The sequence below is a fragment of the Epinephelus lanceolatus genome, chromosome 6 (assembly GCF_041903045.1).
Source record: "Epinephelus lanceolatus isolate andai-2023 chromosome 6, ASM4190304v1, whole genome shotgun sequence".
NCBI lineage: Eukaryota > Metazoa > Chordata > Actinopteri > Perciformes > Serranidae > Epinephelus > Epinephelus lanceolatus.
Window position 1 is genome coordinate 47,818,438 of NC_135739.1, and position 20,250 is coordinate 47,838,687.

Below are 20,250 nucleotides of genomic sequence, written 5' to 3' on the forward strand. Positions count from 1 at the left end.
GTTTTTTCACTCTTTACCCCCCTAAAGCCAAGGCCTGGCAGACTGGAGCTGTGCTGCGCCAGCATTTTGCTAGGCGCCTCAGGCCCGTCCCGGCCTCCCTCTCAGGATACCAGCCCCACAATGCAACACTCCTGTTACCCCCTCACCCTACTCCTCCACACCACCCTGCCCCCCCAGCCACCCATGCTACAGTTTATGCTGCATTTTACCACATCACATAATGTTCCATGCAGCTTCTTCCTCCAAAATTTTGTGAGATGTGCATCTAGAGCTGCCAATACTGTGCTTTTGCACATAAAAATGACATTTCCCCACCGGGAAAGGATTCCTTGAGGGATTTGGCACTGACATGGCATTGTAGAGAGTAATAACTGTGTGAGGTGAAATATCTTCTTTGCTTTTTTCCCCTCTACCCTTTCTTAACTTAAAGAGTAACCAAACCCAAAATGAGAGGTGGGAAAGAAATTCCAGGTGTCCAGGGTTCCCGTGTAATTCCTCATGTTTTTTTTTTCTATACAGGCAATAGGCCTTTCTCAACACAGACTACAGCATATTTTCAATGAATGATATGAACTTGCAGAAAAGGGAGGACAATTAACGTTTAGTTTCCGATTGGGGCAACAGTGTTTTTGCTGATATCATCAGGTGATCAGACCTCAACACAACCAACTCGGTCTCACTCCGAAGTCATCAAAAAAGGGCAGTTGGTCAGTGTCTTCTGGCATTAGACACCAACAAAAAAAAAAGCTGGCCCTTCACACTGGCATGATATGCAGCCAGTCACCGTTATTATTACAATACAGTGAAGTGAGGTGTTTTTTCCTTCAACAACAAATGCACTTGGTTACGTTTAGCCAACACACGCATGTGGTTGGGTTTCAGTAAAAAGGGCTTGGCTTTACAATCATATGGGAAGCAATCACCGGCATCCTGGGTGAAAGTTGGTTGTTGTTGGACCCATCCACCACCCTCCTGCCCGCCTTACTCACACTTCATAACTACTACTACTTCATAACACTTATTAACTTTCATTTTGTCCGCGTATCATGCCGACATGAAAGGATGGTTTTGTTGTTGGTGTCTCGATGCCAGAAGTCACTGACCAAGTCCTGGTTTTCATTGACTTCACGATGAGACCAGGTTGCCTGGTTCCAGACTTTTTAGTTGTCCTTGCATCAAGCGTGAAGGAGATTGATGCAGCTGCATAGACTATTTTAATTCAACTTGAAGAAACAAATCTTTAATCGGCATATATCTTTATCATCATGAAAAACTGTTAATAGCAATCACAACCACAGCTTCTGTGTTGACTGACAGTGATCTCAGTGGGATAGTTTAGTCACTTGATGCTTGCTACCAGTTAAGGACCTGGATAGGACTGAAAAAAATAGTTCCAAAACCAAATTCTCCTCCAACGTTGCAACATTATAGGCAGCCTCAAGAACCATTATGGTGTGGGCAGTTCAGCATCCTGTTTTGACTGTTATACGTAAGGTCTTCCATGGATTTGTTGAGATGGTTACTCTTTAACAGAACCTTAGCCTAAATTCGACAAAGGCTTTGTTACTTGCTCACAGAAAATCTGTTTACTTACGAGTGACAAAGAAATGTGCCCAGTATGTGCTGTTGTCACACACTTCACCTTTGTTGGTGAAGGAACATAACCATTACATAATTTGTGCCAACAACATAATTTGAATTTGGAGTTTGTTCACTTCACAAAATTTTGTGACTGTCTCCCATAATGTCCTCTCCAGCATGCTGTTTAGGTTTTTATTGTCTTGGCTAATTGAAAAGCATGGCTTGTTGCAGCTCTCATCTGCTGTCTGACCATCACTATGCTGAGCAGTTGCCTCTGAGTTCAAACTGCTTTTACAATGCTCTTCTCTTATCTGTGTCTTCCAGAAAACTAGACTCTGCAAGAGAAAAAATAGCCTCAAACATGCAGCTTACAGCTTTTTTCAAGAATGTCATTGCTGGATCATTAAAATTAAAATGCTGAGGAGCTAAGATATTGAGGGGGAGCGAAATAGTACAAGAGAAAATTGCAGCCCTGGCTGCCAAGTTTGTGTTTGATATGTGTATTGGCAGACTTGTGGTTAGGGTTGGGACTCGTTAGGATTTTAACGATTCCGATTCCTTACCGATTCCTTCTTAACGGTCCGATTCCTTACCGATTCCTCTTACCCATTCCTATATTATATTCATTATACTTGCTATACTTAAACAAGTATATACTAAACACAAATGCAATCATACAAATACAAAAACTTTATTCTAACTGTTGCACAGTACAATGAGATGAAAATACACATTTGTGTGTGGTGTGTATTTCAGATTTAGAGCTTGTATCATCTCCCTGAGAATATATAACAACAAAAAGTGATTCTCTGATTTCTACGGTAACACTATTACCTCAAATTAACCACAGCAATGTAATAAAAAAAAATACTTATATGCATACATGCTTGGGCACTGTTATTTACGTGACAACACCTGAACACAACACACACACACACACATTGGCTGTTTGTTTCTACCGCTCCCCTCGCTGGAAGCGTCGGACCTCCCGCCGCCTGCCTCCGCCTTGATTAAACGCTGAAAATTAAATAAAAGAGGGAGACAGGTTTCTCCTATTTTATCTTATTTTGTTATATATCTCCATCTCCCCTCGCTGGAAGCCGGCTCGAACCTCCCACCGCCCGCTCCCGTCTCAAACATGGAGGTCTCCCTCTCCGCAGAGCACCCACAGTGCACGTCTGGCCTGTTAAATAGCCTGTAACCTGTGCTTTAGTAATTAGATAATGTCGGGCTCGGTCGGGTTCGGACAGAAATATGCGGCCCGTGCCACGCTCTTATGGAAATGCACGTGACGTTGTTTTTTTTGTTTTTTTTTTACAATCTAGGAACCGTTTGCAGGAACCGTTACTCCAAATGTGATGGAACAGGTTTCGGAACCGGAACTTTGGACCCGGTTCCAAAAAAGAACCGGATCCGGATCCCAACCCTACTTGTGCTGCAGCTTTTTGGTCATATTTTGTTCCACAGTAACTATTTTTTTCTTGTTTCTTTGTGGCTTTATGTCTGAGGTCAGAGTAACTGTGTAGCTATGCTGATGACACAGCTTTCCAGTGTGGAGGCATGAGAAATAGAGGTCTAACATTTATTATATATGCGTCTGTCCATGGGCTATTGTTTTCCATCAATCAATCAATCAATTTATTTGTCACAGGAAATCTTAAAAATATGATTTCAGTGAGATGCTATCTGCCATTCCATCACTTTGTATTTATTTATTTATTTATTAAAAGGATCCCCATTAACTGCCACCTAGGTGACGAGCTAGTCTTCCTGGGGTCCAAAACAGATAAAACAAAACATAATTATCAAAAATGCATGTACATTCACGGATTACATTACATATACATTAGCAGATTATTATACATTATACATTATTAAAAATTAGCATACAGTACATTCAAATAATGGAATAATAATAATAAATATAGGTCTATGGGGGGTGGGGTGTCTTAAGCAGTGTCTTTATTTAGGTCCTTGTGTCCTGAGGGTAGAAGCCCTTCCTCACCCTCTCAGTGCTGGCCTGATGTATCCAGTACCTTCTTATCAACATAGAGGAGAAAATGTTAGGTAATTTCCTGCTTTTTCCTAAAGTCCTCTATCAACTCATTAGCCATGCTGATGTTCAAGGGTAGGTTGTTGTCCTGACACCAGCGGGTCAGGTCCTCTACTTCTTTCAGGTAGGAATTTCATTGTTATCTGTGATAAGGCCCACCGCAGCTGTGTCATCAGCAAACTTGATGGTGTTGGAGTCTGAAGTGGCTGCACAATGGTGTGTGTACAGGAAGCAGGAGACTCAAAATGCAGCCCTGGGGTGCTACTGTGTGAGGGGTAAGGGTGAAAGAGGTGTGTCCGCCCACTCTCACCACCTGGGGTCTGCCTGTTAGAAAGTCGAGGATCCAAATGCACAGTGAGGTGTTTAATCCTAGCTCTTTGAGCTTTGTGACCAGTCTGGAGGGAACTATGGTGTTAAACACTGAGCTGTAGTCAATGAACAGTGAACTCACATAGCTCTCTTTCTTTTCTAGGTGAAACAGGGTGTTGTGGAAGATGATTGCTGTGGCGTCCCATCCCTGTAGATCGGTTGGGATGGTAGTCAAACTGTGGTGGGGCCACTGTGCTGGTTAGTGAGGATCAGATGTAATCCTTAACCATCTTTTCAAAGCACTGTCTATCTCTACAGAGCTGAGAGCCACTGGGCGGTCGTCATTCAGGCAGGTTGGTTTTGGCTTTTTAGGCACATGAATGATGGTGAACTTCTTAAAGCTTGTGGGTATGACAGACTGAGCCAGTGACCAGTTGAATATTGTTGTGAACACTGGTCAGCACATAGTTTGAAGATCCACCCACTGATAGCATCTGTTGCTGCTGCTTTTTTGCTGTTCACATGCTTGAAAGCCCTCCTGAAAGCATGCTCAGACAGGGTTATAGGTAATCTGGAAATCCAGATGCCTCGCCCCTAGCAAATTCGAATTTGATCTGCATGGGGATCTGGCCCTGACGAGCAGAGCCCGGTGAATCGCCATGGGACCAATCAGATCAGTCTATCTGACAGAGGCGGGCTCTGGGCGGGCGTAACATGATGAGGACAGCGCTGCGCTGTAGGAGTCGAAAAATAAACAGCCAAGTTGGCAGCTGCCAAAGGACCATGTCCATTTAATTTAGCTTTGGAAGGAACTGTGGGGGCAAAATAACTATTCAATAAACAATTCAAAGAAAAAGTCTTCACACGTCGACTGTCTTTCTTGAGTTTTATTAAACATTCGCGAATGGAGTCTCACACACAATACAAACGGCATGAACAGTCAGTAAAAGTGAGCACTGCTAGATGTCCTCTAGCCCCCTATCTTTATAGTTCCCAAAACACATGCCCATCCATAGTCAAAATATATGGCGCTCAGGAATTTGTCATCCCAAGACCCAAAATCTTTTGAGACTAGCAAGGACACCTCTTTGAAGGCCTCTTTGGAGGTCTCACCTTTGACCTGTTTTGCATTAGGCCTCTGCTATATGTCTTACTGCTGTCACCACAGGGTTGACAGATCACAAAATCATTTGCAAGTCGCCTTGTAAAAGAAAACCCAAACAGGACACGCTATAGGTGAAAGAAGGGTCAGATACCCATAACTGGTCAGATACCCATAATTTTCCATCACAAAACGCTAAGCCAATCTTTTTCCTTGAGAGAGGAACAGAAGACTGTCCTGGAAGCCTTCACTTCCAGGAAGAACGTTTTTGGCTTTTTACCGACGGGATATGGCAACAGCATAATATATCAGTTAGCCCCACTGGTCAGCAAACCAATGGGGCTTACTGCAGTGAATACGTCACCTTGTGTTTTGCTCGGCATATAATATGCCTCAGTTAGTGCCGCCCCTTGGGTAGGAAGGGTGTATCAGTGAGGACCAGACTCAAAATATTTCTAAATTTGAGTCTGGATTTCCAGGCTAGGTTATAGGTGTCAAAGTTGCACTTGTTGACTACTGATGGCCTAAAAGTGAGCATAGAAATAGTTTAGCTCACCTGTTATGGACGCATCAGCACTTGACAAAGAGGGGGTCTTGCATTCTATCGTACTTCTTAAACAATGAGGGCAGTGTCAGGATTAGCGGTCTGTGAGCAGTTCAGGTCTTTGCAGAGATCTGACAGGGCAGTCTCTGTATTGTAGTGGAATGTAGACCACTGCATTAATGATCAGTGTGAAATCCCTCAGTAGAAAGTGTGGACTGCATTTGATTGACAGCAACTCCAGATCAGGTGAGCAGGAAAAGGATAGCATTTTTGCATTCCTACTGTCACACCAGCTCTTATTCACCATAAAGCACACACCTCCTCCATTTATTCCTGGAGTCCTCTGTTCTGTTACATCAAAGCAACCTGATTGAATAGTGCAGTCGGGTGTTTGAGGATGTCACTAAGGTTGGTGAAGCAAAGCAAATTACAGTTCCTGATAACATGCTGGAAACTGATATTGACATCGAGATATTCCAGTTTTTTATCCAACATCTGCACGTTAGCTAGCAGGATGCTCAGCAAAGAGCATTGAGATGGCCATGATTTTAGCTGGTGTTTGATCTCTCCAAGCTACCTCTTCCAATGCTGAGATGATCTTGCTTTTCCATGCAGTTGGGATTGTAGTTGGAGCTCATCCTTTCCACTTTTCCCTTGATGTTGTCTCTGATGTTTACATAAAACCCTCCAACATCCAGTTAGCAGAGTCAGCAGGAGGAGAGTTCAAAAAGTGGTGAGTTGATTTCCTTATCCTGATGAGTGACTTAAAGTAATATGTAAATATTGTTGTCCAATATTAATTAAAAAAGGTATGGCCGATATTTGTTAATCAACTTAAAGAGAATACGGAGCTAGAACAGTCTCAAAATGAATAAATGCAATAAAATATTTCTTGTTTTAAATATGTGCAATTGAAATTCACAAATTTACGCATGTAAAAGTATTTGCAATTTTCATCAAATATATATTTGGAGGTTGTTACATTGATATATGAACTGTCAAACCTGCATTTACAAAGTGATTTTAATTTGTAAACTTCCCTGCATTTTTGTGTGCGAGTTTTGAGACTCCCCTGATGTGACTCGATTCACAAATGCATTTTTTCTAAGAGGGATTGTTTGCAGCCAATCAGATGTCTCACTCCTTTACAGCCAATCACATGAGTGCCTCCCCACGAGGGGCGTTATAGGACGTCATTAAAGCGCACGCAGGTGGCCAGAGGCTGGAGGAGGTTTGTAGCCCGCCAGTATTCAAAGAACAAGAAGGCTGGACTGCAGCAACATGGCATCTGGTACGGGAACTGTGGCAATTTAAGTGTAAGCAGTGTTACCCCTATGTGCAACCAGCAGTGACACAACGCTGCTGCTGAAATATGACCGCCGCTGCTGATTTTTTTTTTTTTTTTTTTCCTGTCTTAGCTCTTTAGAAACTACCGTTATATTATGTGGCGCTACGGATGCTTCATATCCAGGTCAATTCACACACTTGTGAGTAAAGCATATTAGAAGAGAGGAGAGAGCTCCATACTATCTCTTCATAAACTAAAGTTATATTATTTTGCGCGACGGACGCTTCATATAATAACATAACAATATACTATTTTTCATGTTATGTCATCGTGTCATTTCTGTCTCTACATGGTCACGCGTTAACAATTCTCCTCTGCTCTCTGTATCGCGCACAATGGAGTTCCGCCACACACACAGGTGAACTAGCTAGAGCATTTTCCTGACCAAACAGTTTGTTACCTGACGTGGTTATTGTTATGGACAGTGTGTAAATAACCATCACAAGACTGCTGTTATGCACAGACAAACACGCTGCTCGTACAGCAGCGCAGCACGGCACTGTACACACACTCAGTTGGAGCGGAGCCTGTGTTGAGTTCAGGCGTTGTCACGTAAATAACAACTTCCAGCACTTAAATAGGTCATAGCACAAAACAGCAGCATGTCAAGTGACTTTTTACTTTTATTATGTTCAATAAAATTGTATTTTCCTAAACTGTGAGACACCTCATATGTAAGCTAGACAGACATTTCACCTGCTTATTACTGTGCACAAATGTACTGTATGTACTTAGTCCTGCAGAGCCCTTCTGGTGTCAGTAGATACATAGAAACATCCCAGCAGACTGTGCTTTGCAAGCGTACAAATAAGTTTCGGGTATGTGAAAAAAAATTCTGTGCGTGTGCTTCACCTCCGCTGCTACAACTCCATCCTAGGGGGAACGCTGGTCAGTGAAACATAACATGTTTTAATGAATCTTTTGCGTTAAGTCATGTTCTAGGATTATGAATGATTGTTTTTCCTAAATTGTGACGTTAACTCAGGTTGTTAGATTCATCCCATTCATCCAGAGTTCATCCACAGTCTTATGGCCAGTGGAAAAAAAGCTGTTATAGAAGCTGGTGGTCCTGCACTGGATGCTGCAGAACCGCTTTCCGGAGGCCAGCTGGATAATGGAAACGACCTCCAGAGTAGTACCTCGTACCAAAGCTGAGTCAAGTCGAGTCGAGTTGGTACCACATAGTAGAAACGCCGCATTATAATGAAAACATGTTGAAAACCCCTTTGCCTAATAACTGCACAAAAGCCTGCACTATTACACAACACACTTAAACCGTCTGAACAGGTTTCAAATAATTTTCTAACAACCTGAGTTAACGTCACAATTTAGGAAAAACAATCATTCATAATTCTAGAAAATGACTTACGTAAAAGATTCATTAAAACATGTTATGTTTCACTTACACTTAAATTGCCACGGTTCCCGTTACCAGACGCCATGTTGCTGCAGTCCAGCCTTCTTTTTCTTTGAATACTGGCGGGCTACAAACCTCCTCCAGCCTCTGGCCACCTGTGTGCACTTTAATGACCTCATATAACACTCCTCTTGGGGAGGCACTCATGTGATTGGCTGTAAAAGTGAATGAAAAGTTTATTTCAGTTACAATATACAATACTTAAATTGTGTGCAATCAACTGACAAAACATTTACATACATATTTGCACTACACATTTTCTCACAACAAAATTTAACAAGCTCTGCAACCGAAAAAGGAATAGGCTGAAGCCGAGGCTTATTTTTGCCTATCCTGTACAATCCATAAGATAACCCAGAATATCAGTAATACAAAAAAAAAAACACAACAAAATTTACTCTAAATTCTTCTTCTTAATCATTTCACAATTCAGTCATTTCACATTGTAATCCTTAATTATTTTACCTTTCAATGTTTTTTGAAACTCAACAGAGATCTACACAATTTCAACTCATCACTAAGCCCATTCCATAATTTAACTCCCAAAAATGAAACACATCTGTATTTAACATTAGTTCTCACATTACTAATTTCAAAGACACTCAACCCTCTTAAATTATATTTTTTTCTCTTAATTTAAAAAATTGTTGAATACAGGTGGGAAGACTTTTATTCTTTACTCAAAATAGTATTTCTAATGTTTTCAAGTATACAATATCTAAGAATTTTAAGATGCGAGACTCTATAAATAATTTGTTAGTGGTTTCACGATAGGAAGCTTTATTTATTATTCTGATAACTCTTTTCTGGAGTATACGCAGACATTCCTTGTTCAACAAATCCCTAGTTTTATAAATAATACCAATAAATTTAGATATTTTCTGTTTAATATATTCTATATGTGGCTTCCAACTGTTTTCTGTTTAATATATTCTATATGTGGCTTCCAACTGAATTTATGATCTAAAATTACTCCCAGGAATTTAGTTTCATTAACTCTTTCAATTTCAACTCCATTTAGGATTAATTTCATTTCACAATTAGGCCCAACACCACCAAAGACCATAAATTTTGTTTTATTTTCATTTAATGATAACTTATTGATATCAAACCATTCTTTTAACATGATCATCTCCTTTTCTACAGTTGTCAACAATTCTTTAATGTCTGGTCCTGAACAAAATAAATTTGTATCATCCGCAAATGTAATAAATTTCAACTTATTAAATACAGTACAAATATCATTCAAATAAAGTATAAATAACTTAGGTCCCAATACCGAACCTTGTGGAACACCACAAGTTACTTTTCTAAAATGTGATGCAGTATTATTAATTTTTACATACTGAAACCTATTATTTAAATAATTTCTTATCCAATTTAGTGTAACACTTCTTATGCCATAATGCTCCAATTTCTGCAGAAGTAAGGAATGATTAATTGTGTCAAACGCTTTACATAAATCAACAAAAACACCTACAGCATATTGTTTCTTATCCATAGCTGCTGCAATATTTTCTACAAATTCCATCACTGCTAAAGATGTTGATCGGTTGCTCCTAAACCCATATTAATGGTCACTCAATAACTCATATTTATCCATAACATCATCCAGTCTATTTACAAACAATTTTTCAAGTATTTTTGAAAACTGAGGTAGCAATGACACAGGTCTATAATTTGATATAATGTGTTTGTCACCATTTTTATAAATTGGAACCACCTTAGCCATTTTCATCTTATCAGGAAAAATACCTGTTTGAAAGGATTTATTACATATATAGGTAAATGGTTTGAGGACACAGTCCATTACTTCCTTTATAAGTGACATATCAATAGTATTATCATCTGTGGATTTTTTATTCTTAAACTTTCGGACCACTTCTAATACATCACTCTCACAAATTCCACCAAGGAACATTGAATTGTTACTATTGAATGCAAAATCATAATTATGGTCTACATCTCTAATTTCCCTTGCTAAATTTGGGCCCACATTAACAAAAAAATCATTAAACTCACGAGCATTTTCCTCTGCATTTTCAATAATTGAATTGTCATCATTTACAAAACATGTTGGAAAGTCATTTTTACTACGGTTTTTAATCATACAATTGAGCACACTCCAGCCCTAATGGTAGCCTTAATGTTATTTTTGTGTTTTTGCAGCAATTGATCATAATAGTCTTTTTTGCACAATCTCATAATAGATGTCAATTTATTTTTATATTTTTTGTACTTGTCCTCCTTTTCCTTTGTTCTGTATTTGATAAATTCCCTATAGAGCCTATTTTTCTTTTTACAAGCTTTTTCCAACCCTTCTGTAAACCATGGTTTTCCCTTCTTTTTGGGATTTTGTCTATATTCTTTCAATGGACAATGGACAATCATAAAATAACAAAAATGTATCTAGAAATGCATCATATGATTGATTAGTATCGTCTACATAAACCTCCTGCCAATCGTAATTCATAAGGTCTGCCTTGAGTGCCATAATTGCCTCTGGTGATTTTGTTCTAACTAAATTACTAGTCTGTGTATTTGTTCCTACTTTTAACTTGTTGTTCATTTCTAACACAACAAAAACAGGCAAATGATCACTTACATCAGTCAGTAATAATCCACTAACTAGTTTCCCGTCAGTTACATTTATGAAAATATTATCAATCAATGTTGCAGCATCTTTGGTTATTCTGCTAGGTTTTACAATTAACAGATGGAAACTCAAACTCAACATAATGTTAACAAACTCTGCTGTTTTCATCATTAGATTTCAGCAAATCAGTGTTAAAGTCACCACAAACCAAAATAGTCTTACCATTATGTTTTTCATATAATTCAGAAATCTTCTTATTAAATTGATCAATACATGACCCCGGTGTTCTATAAATGCAACTAATTAATATGTTTTTGGATCTTTCAACCTCAGTTTCAATGGTTATACATTCCATCAAATTGTCAATAACAATGGTCATATCCCTAATAACTTTGCATTTAAAAACAGTCATCACAAACAGAGCAACACCCCCTCCCCTTTTATTGCCCCTGTTTTGCCAAAACATTTCATAACCCTCTAATTCATCTTGTTGGTCTTTTTCATCGCTCAACCAAGTCTCTGAAATTGCTATTATACTAAACTTATGTTGAAGCTGTTGAAGGTAATCTTTAATTTTAGAGAAGTTACTGTAGAGACTCATACTATTAAAATGAATCACTGAAAACCCCTCCATCTTCATACTGGAATTAAACTTATCTTCAGAATAATATTCACAGTTCATGTCAATGTTCTGGTAAAAGTGGATCTCTGGATCAATGTCATTATCTAACTCATAAAGCTTATGATCTTGAAAGTCCAAAGACTTAAAATCTGTATATTCACACATTTTTACCATATTTGTCACTCACAAGCAGTATTTCGCCATGTACCTGTATTTCATAACACAAAATAAATGTTTGACATTTCCCCACTATTCCACCTCTCTACCATGTGATTCATCATTTTCATTTGTATCGATCTAGCTCTTTAATGTCTCTGACGGCTATCAATTTAGCCTGTTCCGGTGTGCCATTTAGTCGTATCATTATTTTGCAGTTCCTTGTCCAAGTGTCTTGAATCCGCTTTTCCTTTTTCAGGATTCTAACTTGTCTTGCAATGTCACCATTTCTTTTTGTGAGATGCTCATTTACGTATACCCCTGTGCCCTTTAATTTTTTTGCCTGCTTTTGCACCTCAGTTTTGTGTTTTCTACTCACAAATCGAATGATGATGTTGGACCTGTTGGGCCTGTTGTCTCGTCTTTGTGGTATAGTGTGGCAAGCAGCATTATTTTGACTGTCTATAGGAATGTCTTTGCTGCTGAAGAAGTTGATGACTTGCTGCTCAAGTGTGTGTAGTTCAGCCCTTGGTGCATCCTCACCCTCCTTGTCACCTGCTGTAATCCATGCATAGGTACGATGGGTTGTCTCAAGTCCAGATATCACGAGGTTGTCCATCCTTGTGTACTGCTCCAAGTCATCTATTCTTATTTCAAGCTCTTCAATTTTCTTGTCTTTATCTTTGATCACAGCCTTCAGTTGTTTCACTTCTTCAATTAAGTCCAGTAGGCCCATCTGTTGCTCTGTGACCTTACTTAGCTCCTCTGACATGAAGTTCAAAGATTTTTTAACCTCCTCCATGTCTTCTGCTAATTTCTTTGTAGTCATGTCTTTAGTTGATTAAGACATGACTTAGGAAGGCAAAAGACACACACTCACCAGCTTTCTTGCTGAGATTCCAGGTAGTCCAATTTTGCTGGTATGTCAGCACACTGCGGCCTGCCACCAAAAGCGGCCTTCCTCCAAAAACATCCAAAACTTCAAAAATGGCAAAAGGAGTGAGACACCTGATTGGCTGCAGACAATCCCCTCCTAGTAAAAATGCATTTGTGAATTGAGTCACGTCAGGGGAGTCTCAAAACTCGCACACACAAATGCAAGGAAGTTTACAAATTAAAAGCACTTTGTAATGCAGGTTCAACAGTTCATATATCAATGTAACAACCTCCAAATATGTATTTGATGAAAATTACAAACACTTTTACATGTGTACATATGTGAATTTCAATTGCACATATTTAAAACAAGAAATATTTGTGTGTGCATCACAAGTATGTTTATAAATCTTATTTTTTATCTGTGGATTTTATTTTACTTATATATGGAATGAAACATATTTTTGTGTGCATTGAAAATGTGTTTGTGTTTTGAGTCATATACATACATATAAATCCCCAAATGCATTTGTGAATCCTTTTTTTGTGCATTTATTAATTACTGTGTGCATTTATTCATTTTGAGACTGTTCTAGCTCCACAGAATAGGTTAGAATTGATTAATTAAGAATAAAATTCTGCAGAGCTGACAGAGAGGCTCCTGGAGATTTCATGCCTAGCAACTTTATACCACAGCGCTCTGCTTGGAGCGGCATTGATTCTACTCAGCACTTCTGTACTCTGGATTTGATGTTGCAGCATTTCATGTGGACTTTTTTGTGTCCAGACTTTCTAAAATCAATCTACATACAGTCTGTATATGCCAAAAAATGATCTAAGCTGATGAAACTAAAGAAAAACTTTTTTTTATTAATTTCCAAATTAAAGTCAGTTTCTGTGGAATTGCACTGGAAGGTTTTTTGTTTTGTTTTGTTTTTTTCAACCAAAAGCTACAGTGCAGGATAGGATAAAGGCTCATTCTTTCTCCTGTTGGCTTCAGCATGTAATGTTTCACTCATAAAATAGACATGAAAATTCTCAGAATAAGAAGTCATTCTGAAATTATTTTTGCCTTCAGTGAGTTACAGTATTGTGTTAAAAAATCCTACTTCCTGTGTCTTTTTTACCTGATGACAAAGGGGTGGAAAATAATTAAAATGATGAACTCTTTACTGCCATGATGTATTAATAGCTCAGTGTAAGGTAACACTTGAAATGCTGGCTCAACAACTGCTATGACATAATTACAATATCCCTGGCATGTTCCAAAGCCCCTGTTTGAGGTTACAGGCTGAACTCAGATGCTTTCAGTCTAAGACTCTATCGGCTCAATGCTTTATGTTGATAGCACAATTATCATCACATTTTGTCTTTTCTATTTTTATTGATGCTCTCAATGGCATGAAGTGGCTGGATGTTATGTACAGCAGCAAAATCTGTACATCGGCACATATTTATTCCCATGTCTGCTTTTCAATTTGAGTTGCTTAACAAAGAGATCCTCATTTGTATGGAGCTTTTTTTCTATTTTTATTCAAGAGAGTGGTGTATCAGTTTGAGAGCATTATTCATTTATTTCACATTCAGATTTTGCAATATTATCACTCAAAACTCTGCCCTCGCACTCAAATAGCCTCTGCTTCACTGTTCCCTCTAAAAGCTGTTCTACTGCGCAATTGTGCACTGCTCCCCACCTCTTTGTGCAGATGACAAAAAAGTTGTGCGCTCAAATATGCCCGACCAGTTTTTACTGTTTTTATTTTCATTTTTTTTCTCATATGCGCTGTCCTGTGACTTGAACAGTAAATGCGTACTCCACTGTGGGCGTTTGTCTGTGCAGTGAGTGACAGATGACAGTGAACTGTCAGTCAGTGATGATTAAAAAAACATGCCCACCAGGCGCTGCCCAGCCAATACCTGCAACGGTTGTTTAGCTTGACAGCCAATCAATGGCATTATGTTGGGTATTCGCTGCTGTCGTATTTGTTGTTAGCCGTTAGCCATAGCATCGTAGCTATGGCTAAATGTGTGGACTGTGGCACTTCGTCCTCTGGAAATCTTAAGAAAAAACGCGTGTCGTTTAAGGTGAAGTGGCTGTCAGAGTACATACAAACAGCGAGCGAACGCCACCGGAGAAACTCGGCGATATTTTTTCTTTTTCAAGCGAGAATGGAGTTGTTTGTGAGACATGCAAGACCTGAAGCAAAAGTACAAGGCAAGTTTACACACACACACACACACACACACAGAATATGTATGCACAAACACTTACAACATAAACGTATTCTGATATTTTTCTGCACTACCTGGCCAGGCCAGCAATATGTTTTTGCCAGTAAAAACTTCATCCAGTACAGCACTGTCTGTAGTAGCAGCTCTGCTACAGTTTTTTGTTTACAATGTATGTTTACATGCACTCATTGCACTGCCTGGCTACTAATATTTTTTGCCAGGAAAATGTTTTCATCCAGTACAGCACTGTCTGTAGTAGTACAACTGCAATTTAAGTTTACATTTAGTTTTTGATCTAGCATATTATATTTGTTGCAGTTTAGAGGCCTAAAGTAATTTGGCAATTACTATTTTTTTTGTATTCCAAAGAGTTGTTTGCTCTTTGTGTTGCCATCACTCTTAAAGGAGCTATATGTAAGAAATCTAAAGCAAATAGTCGTAAAGTCTAATATGTCACAGAGACTAAGGAATAATGTTCATATAACATACTAATCTCACCGACAACAATAGCACAGCCAGAATATTCGCATTTAAAAAAAGTTTTTTACGGTCCGCAAATCATGTTTATGTTTTGAATTTGTGTTTCGGCCTGTTGCGCCACCCACCGCCGTCTACCAGTCACGCAGTCAGTAGAGTCTCAGCATCAGTTACGACTGAGTTACAGCAGCATGGCAAGCAGCATTAGCAGTGTCCCAGTACATAGCATTAGCAGTCTCCTCAGCTGTATCCCGGCAGCAGCGTTAGCAGCAGAGAAGCCGGACTTGCTCGAACAGTCCGCTGGAAAACCGAAGATCAAGGACGCGGTGACGCGGCCCTGCCACGGCAACCGCCCGTGGGCAAACAAATCAGTCTCCAGCGTGCCGCTGTCCAGCAACCTCGAATCTGTAGGGGAGTGGGGGCGGACACAACTCGCGGCAGTATTTTGAATTTGAGTGCAGTAACCGTTTTGGCCACATTCTTACATACAGCACCTTTAAATGTTTGTGTATTGTCTCCAAGTGACTTTTATGGAGCACATTTCCTCTTAATTGTTCACATTATGGCAATAAATGCAAAATCTATTTTGCCAAAACAATGTTTTGTTATTGTTAATTGTAACTGACCTAGATATTCAGTAGTTCATGTTGTTAAAATAATCTTATTATTAATATTTATGGTAATATTCACTTGTAATGATATTTGAGGTTGGAGAGGTGATGCCAGGGCACCGCTATGTGGATGTAGTGTGTACGCGTCAGATGTCGCCCACAGTCGCTCAAGTAGGTGATCAGAGGAGTTGAATGTCTGGAGTTTTCAAAATTAGAGGGAACATTGCTCTGCTTGTGCTTAGATCTACTCTGTTTCTGCTCAAACTGTGTGCTTGCACTCAGATACAATGTTGCTTGCACAGATTTCCTGCTCCAGCTTCAGCTCTTCTCCTCACGCTCAAGCTGCTTCTGTGCGCTCATGGAATTTCTGCTCTTAGATCTCTGCCTTGCGCTTGAATTTTTTTGTGTAACAACCCTGTCAAAATCCCCCAACCAATAGAACGACAGGTTTATTGTTGACCAATGAAATGATCCCTGCCTCCTTGTGGGCATGCTCGCTTTAGTTTTGGACTGTCCCATCTGGGCGGGTACTCTGTAACTAGGTTCATCCACTCCCACCCTCCATTGATATGATACTCTTGGTAAAACGGTAAACTAACCATTATAAACTCAGCACAAAAAGTAAGGAAATTTGAGTTTGGTAGATTATTTCTTTGCTGTAACAAGGCTTCTTGGCAATAAGTCTTGGAAAGTCTGTTTATTTTCCTTTTAAATGGTGCCACATTTGTAAGGAACATGCATTTGTGGGATGAGCAGCAGAGCTGCGCCCATGAAAAATTTGCCACATCTACTCTGCCAATGCCAAACAATTTTTTCACTGTTGCTATTGACTCTGGTTTTGAGCTGTGCCATATTGGCACCTGATTGTGAGCACAGGCCCTGCTACAGTGGTCAGTTGGTGTCTGCTCCAAGAATCAGCATGCCACGTTTGACTGATCTGGATAGGGCCCATGCAATAGGGCAACTTCAAGCTGGTGTTCTGCAAAACCAACTTGCGGCATTATTTGGAGTGAGCCCTAATACCATCTGCAAACTGGCGTCCCAAGAAGACGGCACCCTGTCAGCAGAGGAACCATAGGCAGTCTTCTACAGATTTGCAGTTAAGGTTTGCAGGATGATATAGCTGACGGCTCTCTGCCCAAACAATCTGGAACAGACTGCACGCAGCCAATCTGTGGTCTGATAGGGCTGCCAGGAGGGCTGCCATGACTGCCCTTCACCGTCAGGCCCGTTTGTGCTGGTGTCGGCAACACGTGCACTGGAACCTGAACACGTGGAGGAAAGTTATGTTCAGTGATGAGTCCAGATTCTGCCTCGGGCAGTTGGATCATAGGGTCAAACACACAGAAAATGCTTTGCTGATTGCTGCACCAATAGAGTAACATGTTTTGGTGGAGGCAGTGTGATGGTGTGGGACAGCGTCTCCCTCACTGGAAAAACGAGGCTTGTCATAATTGGAGGCAATCTCAATGCGGAGAGATATTGAGATGAAATTCTGCAACCAGTGGCAATCCCATATTGACAGTGGGGTATTTTGCAGTAGCAATAGCAACTTGGAGAGAGTCTGAGAGTCCTGAACGGTCAGCCGTCCTGGTAGGGGATCCTGCAGAGACTCGGCCTACCTGGCGGTTTCTTCCTTTTTTCCTGAATAAGGGTTTTTTAGGGAGTTTTTCCTGACATGCTTTGCAGGTCGAAGGCTGAAGACTCAAAGAACAATGAGATATAGCATAGCAGCACGGCAGCTTGCTCTCCACACCTGACACGTTGCCGATCCAAGAAGCTATTCTCCCTCCAGTGGCACCTATACACCCCTGCCTCCTTATCACAACCCTGCTGGCTCTAACGTTACTGGCTGTTGTCCTATTTCTGCATTTACCCACGCCTTGACTACCGGCACCACCTAGCCGTTAGCTTAGCTCAAGCTAGCCAACGTGCTACATCCACAGCTTAGCTCAAGCTAGCCAACGTGCTATATCCATGGCCTGTGACAACATAGTGCTCACAAAAGCAAATAAACAGATTACAGACCTTAAGGAAGACATCCGCCGACTCTCCCAGGAACTGCAAGATATACAGGCCATGCTGACCTCCTGCCTGGACCTGGCTCACGAACAGTCCTTGCACATTGTCTCCCTCAAAGTGGCCCTCCAGGACACCGTCCCATGGGATACCTCCACTGGTCCGCGGCCTTCCTCCTCCTCCACACCCAGCCTCCAGACATCCTGGGCTGAAGTTGTGATCCGCGACAGAAAGAGACTCCAGGATGCGACTGCCTTTCCTCCTCACCTGAGCCTCTCCAATCGCTTCGAGGCGCTAGCAGACAGCCCAGATCTTCTCCCGGTTAGCATAGCTCAAGCTAGCCAACGTGCTAGCCCCGCCGCTAGCTCTCTGCACACGGCTGCTGGTGGTTGTGCAATGCCTGGCTCTGGAAAAGCCGCTGGGCCCTCTCCGCCTGCGGCTACTGGTGCTTCGCTCTCAGGCTCAGGTAGCTCTACATCTGGGGTAATGTTAGCTAGTCCTACACCTGCGGCTGATGGCGTCCCCACGGCTTCCCACTCCGACGGCCCCACTGTCCCCGGTGCCGTGGCGGTTGCTGGGGCACCGTCTCCCCGCTCCAGCTGCCCTGCCTCTGGGATCATCGTGGCTGGCTCCACACTGGCAGCTGGCGGTGTACCCGCGGCTCGCCGCCCAGGCGGCCCGGTGCCAATGGGTGACGTGGAGCCCTCCTCCCCGCCAGCACCTGCCGGTACCCAGAGTGGCTCTGCTGCGGTCCCAGATCACCAGCTCTCCTCCCGGACAACTACCTCTGCTTCACGTCGCAAATTCCTGAAGGAAGCTGTCCTCAGACGCTCCGGAGGCCTCCTCCACCCCATGCTCCCGGCAGACTCTCCTCCTCCTAGGGCTGTAACGACCGATCCACTGCAACACCTGTCCAACCGTGCCCGGTCACCGATCCCGCAGCCAGCGGATGACCCGGACGCTGGCTCGCCACCATCCAACCCGGCAAAAACCCTTCCTCGCCCGCTCTTCCCTCCAATCACCCTGATCATCAGAGACTCCATCACAAGGAATATCCGCTTCTTCAATGCCACCATCTGTTGTTTCCTCGGAGCCACAGTCCCGGTAATCCTCCATTACCCACATCGTGGTGCATGTAGGGACCAACGACCTGGCTCGGGGTGCCTCTGAGCTGACCAAAAGTGCTTTCACCTCCCTCCTGGACTTCCTACGCACTTGTGGAAAGTTAGTTTTTATCTCCGGTCCCATTCCCACACTTGGTCGCGGGGACGCACGCTTCTCCAGGCTGCTCCTGCTGAATACCTGGCTCAGGCCTGCTAATCTTTTCTGGAACCATCCCTCTTTCTTCAAACATGATGGCATTCACCCTACCTCCCTGGGAAGCCGCACGCTGGCAGCCAATATTCAGCATGCTGAACATCACGCGCCACGTGCATGACTATTTACATCACACGCCCCCCCCCACCGACACACTTCCTCACGCCGTTCCAACTGCAGCTCAAAGCACAGCCCCGCTCACCAGCGCCCCCGTCCGACCATATCAAACATTAACCCTCCCACCTGAGACACTCCCCATACAGTCCATCATAAAGCACAGACCACCCCGCCCTTACTGCACTAAGACTGTGAATTACAAAAACCTATCCCCCATCTTCTGCACTCCTGCTACCCCCTGTACTACTCAAACCCTACAACACCTGAAACTGGCTCTACTCAACACCCGCTCACTGACCAACAAAAGTACCATCCTACATGAACTCATCACTGACAATAAACTGGACTTCCTCTGCCTCACCGAAACCTGGCACAAACCCCTGGATTACTTCTCCCTAAACCAGACCACACCCACTGACTACACCTACACCGACAAACCCCGCCCAGACGGACGGGGTGGTGGCGTTGCTGCCATCTACAAGAAATGCTTTAAAATATCCACAATCTCCATACCTCCTGCTCAGTCCTTCGAACAAGTCACCCTCAAACTGTCTGGTCCCACTTCCCTGGTCATCGCCATCATCTACCACCCTCCCAAACCAAACAACTCCTTCCTCTCAGACCTCGCTGAATTCCTCACCCAGCTATCCGGCGTATCCCCCTCAATTCTCCTGCTGGGGGACTTCAATATCCACATCGATGATCCAAACTGCAAAAGTGCAATAGACCTCCTGGAACTGCTCCACTGCCTTCACTTCACCCAGCATGTCAACTTCCCCACCCACTGTCGCGGCCACATCCTGGACCTAGTCTGCTCCACCGGTCTCACCCTCCACCAACTCTCCAGTACCAACCTCTACATCTCGGATCACC

At 42.1% G+C, this 20,250-nt stretch overlaps 1 protein-coding gene across 14 annotated transcripts in view; it reads left to right on the plus strand.

Moving 5' to 3' along the window:
* ptprfa (protein tyrosine phosphatase receptor type Fa) overlaps positions 1-20,250 on the plus strand; it is an 888,655-nt gene that overhangs the window by 253,510 nt on the left and 614,895 nt on the right. The window contains exon 1 of one of the 14 annotated variants that reach the window (XM_078169103.1): positions 14-4,296. The exons of the other annotated variants lie outside the window; for them this stretch is intronic. The gene's annotated coding sequence lies outside the window, so the exon portion shown is untranslated. Of the gene's footprint in view, positions 1-13; positions 4,297-20,250 lie in introns of those variants that run through there. 14 annotated transcript variants of the gene reach the window in all.